Source organism: Tenrec ecaudatus, chromosome X (genome assembly GCF_050624435.1).
Source record: "Tenrec ecaudatus isolate mTenEca1 chromosome X, mTenEca1.hap1, whole genome shotgun sequence".
NCBI lineage: Eukaryota > Metazoa > Chordata > Mammalia > Afrosoricida > Tenrecidae > Tenrec > Tenrec ecaudatus.
This window is the reverse complement of record NC_134548.1, coordinates 114897525-114902398: the sequence shown is the minus strand read 5'-3', so window position 1 is coordinate 114902398 and position 4874 is coordinate 114897525. Positions and strand designations below refer to the sequence as shown.

General features: G+C 42.3%; 1 pseudogene; it reads right to left on the bottom strand.

The window, feature by feature from the left end:
* Positions 1-3332: 3332 nt before the first annotated feature.
* On the bottom strand, positions 3333-4125 carry LOC142434515 (dnaJ homolog subfamily C member 8 pseudogene; annotated as a pseudogene).
* Positions 4126-4874: the final 749 nt, after the last annotated feature.

Genomic DNA, 4874 nt, shown 5'->3' with positions numbered 1-4874 from the left:
TCCCTGGTTGGGACTACAATGGAAATCGTCTTTTCTGGTGGTGAGGCTAGTAAGTGTTGTTTAGATGCCTTTAAGTTTCATAGACATGCTGATCTGATTATGAAATGGAGAATGTTTTTATTTCCTATATGTGCATAATAAAGAGATCATTCTGAAAATTGGGGAAAATGTAATTAAAATTGATCACTTACAATATAATTGGATTCAAAGAGCACTAGAGGAGCCCAACTATTGTTACTATAGCATAAGTAAATTCCCCAACTGAAAAAGAAACATTCGATGTCCTTGTGGTTTAAGTGATTAGCTGCATATTTGGAAAACAATGCTGGGTTTTATTTTTTTCCAGCAAGCTATTATTCAAATCGGTGCTCATCCCTAGAGATGAGACATAAAATAATTTACATATAATAACCAGAAGAACAGTTAGCCCCAGTGCCTCATATTAATACCTCTGATTTCATAGCATACTCACTCCTTACTCTTTGAGACCTGGAAGAAGAATTTTAATAGTTAATAAGAAGCAGTTCCCACATTTTGACACACAAAGCCCTGTGGAAAACATCCCTGCATGGAGCTGCTAAGACACAGAGAGGACTGTAGGAACAACAGCTCAAGACATGATGTCCCCTCACTGGAGCACACCACTACAAAGGACAAGATGAGGGACACACTGTGGTGTTGTGAGCCCAGTTGGATTCCGCCACCCACCACAGTGGGGTGAACCAAGAAGGGAGCCTAAAAGATCAGCAATGGTGCAAAGCCACGAAGCCCCTGAGGAGCACCAAAAATGGACTTCAGGCTAGGAGGGGCAGTACCTGGAGCTCCCCAAGATCAGTGGGGAGATAGTCATAGAGGTCAGCAGACAGACCTGGAATTATGCATGGATGTTTTTCTCTTTCTTTTTTCTTTTTCTTTCTCCCCTTTGATGTTTTGTTTTCTTTTTGCTTTGTTTTCATTTCATTCTTGTTTTGTCTGCCTATATAAGGTAGGCATGAGAAGCAAGCCCAAGAAGAAAGCTACAGAATGGATGGTTCCAGGGGAACTTGGGGGAGGAGACAGAGGGAGAGGTGAACAAACAATGTCATGGACAGAGGAGCAACTAGGGAATTAAAATCAATGACAAGGGGAGCGTAGGGACCCTGGTGGTATTGGAGCAAAGGTAATAGAGTTGAGTGGAATTACTAAGAGGCAAATGAAGAGTGAGTATGATAGTGGGGCATCAAGAAGGTAAAAAAGAAACAGTAAAGATCTAAGAAGTGAAACCACTGATGGCGGTAGGAACATAGTTGTATACATACATAAACATATTAGTTCATTAAAAATAGAGGTATTAACACATGTACATATATTTATTGGCAATATATTGAGGAAGTGGGCAAAATTTGGGCCTTTACTCAAGCCCTGCTTCAACACAAGAACACTTTGCTCTATTAACCTGGCATTCTGTGATGCTCAACATCCCCACCTCCCAACCCCCACATATATGATCACTGAAGAAAAAAGGGTGCATAAGAAAATGTGAAGAAAGTGGATGGGGCCTGGCTATTACAAGATATAGTGTCTGGAGTCTTAAAGGCTTGAAGTTAAACAAACGTCCATCTATCTGGGAAGCAACAAGCCCACATGGAAGAAGCATACCAACCCGTGTGATCACAAAGTGTCAGCAGGATCAATTAACAGGCATCAGAAGACGCAAAACAAATAATCATATAAAGAACAAGAGAGGTCGGAGTGGCGATGCCAAGCCCATCTGTAGACAATTAGACATCCTCTCACAAAAGGGTCACAAGGAAGGGACAAGTCAGCCAAGATTCAGTATAGCACCTATGAAACCACAATATTCCTCTGGTTACTTGAGTCTTCCTCACATCCAATATCATGACCCTAGCTCTACCTTACAAATCCGTCTATACCAGAGCATGTACACTGGTACAGACATGAGCTTTCAACACATGGAATCCAAGACAGATAAATCCCTCAGGAACAGTCATGGGAGTAGAAAAAAGTTTGGGGTGGGGGAGGAGGGGATCACAATATTCAACTATAACCACTACCCCTAACCCCACCCCAAATACAAGGGGAAGAACAACACAAACGTAGGTTAAGGGAGACAGTGATCGGAGTAAGAAATGAAAATAGTAATAATTTACAATTTTTCAAAGGTTTATGTGTGTGGGAGGGTAGGGGAAGGAGGGGAAAAAGAGGAGCTAATACCAAAGGCTCACACAGAAAGAAACCATTTAGAAAATGATGATGGCAACATATATACAAATATGCGTGATACAATCGATATATGGATTGTTATAAGAGCTGTAAGAGCCCTCAGTAAAATGATTTAACAACACAAAGAAGCAGCAGCATTTTTTTTCAGGAATGAAGAATGAAGAAAAAAATAACAATCCAGGAAGAAGTCTGAAATTATAATGGGTTGTAAAAATTAAATTCTGAACAATTACTTAAATATCCATTTAGATTTATTCTTTATTTTGGCTCTCTCCTATGCCTAAGTGAGTTAGGTAACTGCCTGTGATGTAGAAGCCAAGAGACAAAGGAAATTGGGGATGGAAATAGTTGGAATAACTTGAAAGCACAGGATGGTATTTAAATCAGTGCATCCTAATGACAGGCGACTAAGGGTTCTAAAAGCAATGGTGCATGGCATTGAAAAGCTCTTTGCTGCTATTTTGAGACACAGAAGTCTGAAATAGAGTTTAATGCCCAGTTTTACTAAAAGGATGATCCTGGAAAACTGTAGATTTGTTAGCTAAACTTCAGTACCTAGGATGATAGTGGGGAGAAGTCATTACACTCTCAATTTGAAAATGCCTACAGGGGCACAAAATGCTGAAAAATGAGCAACATGATTTCATAAAGAACAGACAATATTAACAGTATTTTTTCATCTTTACCAAATTAATATAATTAATAGATATGGAGGAAAGAACATCCACCCTATGATGGTTTTCTTTGTGTGTTTTTTTTGTAAGAAACAGCTTTAATGGAATGATTTCCATCAACTCCACATGAAGTTTCTAGACGACACAATTCCATAAAATACAAAACATGAAGGAGACAGAAGGGCGGCACCTTCCTACCCAGGTTGCTCAGGGAGCAGGGAGTGGGGAAGGTCTTTTTCGTTTGTTTTTTTGTAACTGAGTCCCTCATTTTAATGTACAAAAGATTTATTCTGATTGATATTAAAGGGTACTGAAACAAAGTGGACTAAAAAGCAAGTACTATTCTATGTAGGGCAAAGGCAGGAGAGAGAATGAGTCCTTCCAAGCAGGAGGGGGGCAGCTGGTGGAAGCTTCTGTGGCCGGGCCCAGAGGTGGTCACTCCCGCTGCTCCATTTCTACTGTTGGTGGTCTCAGGAAGGTTCGGTTTTTCTTCTCTTTCTTCCCTTTTGTGTTTGCTTGGAAATTTCGCCAGCTGTCTACTTGGCCATCTCAACTTTCCTCAGAGTTTTTCTGCCACTCCCTTTCTCGTTTGGCTTTTTCTTGAGCCTCAATCTCTTCTTCCCTTTGCCCTTTCCTTTCATGCATCTCTTTGGCGTCTCTTTCTTTCCCTTTAATTTCCAGGTCGGCAAAGAGTTTCACGGCCTGTTTATATACCGCTGTTTGAACAGCTCGGGCGGGGTCCGCCTCCTCCACATTTGTAGCTTTCCCTTCCTTCTCCAGTTGCTTTTTTTGCTCTTTCACAGAGTGTTCCACGTACTCTTTTCCTGCCTGCATTACATCCAGGGCCCTCTTCTTTTGTTCCTGATGCAGTAGCAACTTGTAAGCTTTTTCCACAGCTTCGAACGCCTTTTGTGCTCTGTCAGCATCGTCTTGGTTTTTGTCAGGATGCACCAATATCGACAACTGCCGAAATCTCTTTTTTATATCTTCATCTGTCACTTCAGGATCTATCTGAAGAACCTCAAATGGGTTCAAATTGAAGTAGGAGGAGCCAGGACGGGTCAGTCTTTCAATCTGATTTTTAGATGTTAAAACCAAGTCTCTTCTCTATTTGTTTGACCTCACTATAAAAGGTCATAAACGCCTCCTCCGTGCCGCCCCCGCTGCCCGCAGGCCCGCTCTCCCCAGAAGCCGCCATTTCCCCAGCGCGGCCGCGGCCTCACATTGTGCCCGCTGTGCTGACGCGCCAGCCCCGCCCCACCGTATGATGTATTAATCAATGTTTTCTATCTAGTCTCTATCTACTTTCCTCTCTAGTTTCTAATATCCATTGTAATAGCTACACAGAACCCATAGACAAAATTCATGATTCAAGGACTTTAGCAGGTTGTAAAGCCAGTAAGAACTACTCAGGATCATTATTTTTCAAGACATATTATAATGTTCCTTCAGTCTGGTAATAAATGCCCAAAGAACCTACCACTCTACTACAAGCATCAACCCCCAAAGCATTGTACAGACAAGCTCCGTGGATCAGCAAACCTATTGTCCTGAGGCACCCACTCCGATAAGCATCAACATGAAGGCACTCAGCTTCACGTCCATGCCTCAGCAGGCCCAGTTCCCAAACCAAGTGCCCTGAGGTACCCCATACCACACGACAGCCTCCAACACCAAACACTTTACTTCCTCCATGGGTTGGGAAGTCCACCACTCTTTTCCATGCTCAAGATCTTGCTTCTGCGGCTGCTCCTCTGATGTTATAACTGTCAACTGGTCCAAGACATTCACTGAGCTGTAATCTCCGGTCCAAAAGAAGCATACCACCTCTGGCTCTTGGTTGGCAATGAGATTCCAGCTCCTGCTTCTGAGAGGGCTCATTTTCTACACAGCAGGATGGCATTTCAGGGAATCTGGTTCACAATTACTCAAAGGTGAATCCTGTCAGTCTCTTGCCCAGAACTTCTTACCCAACCA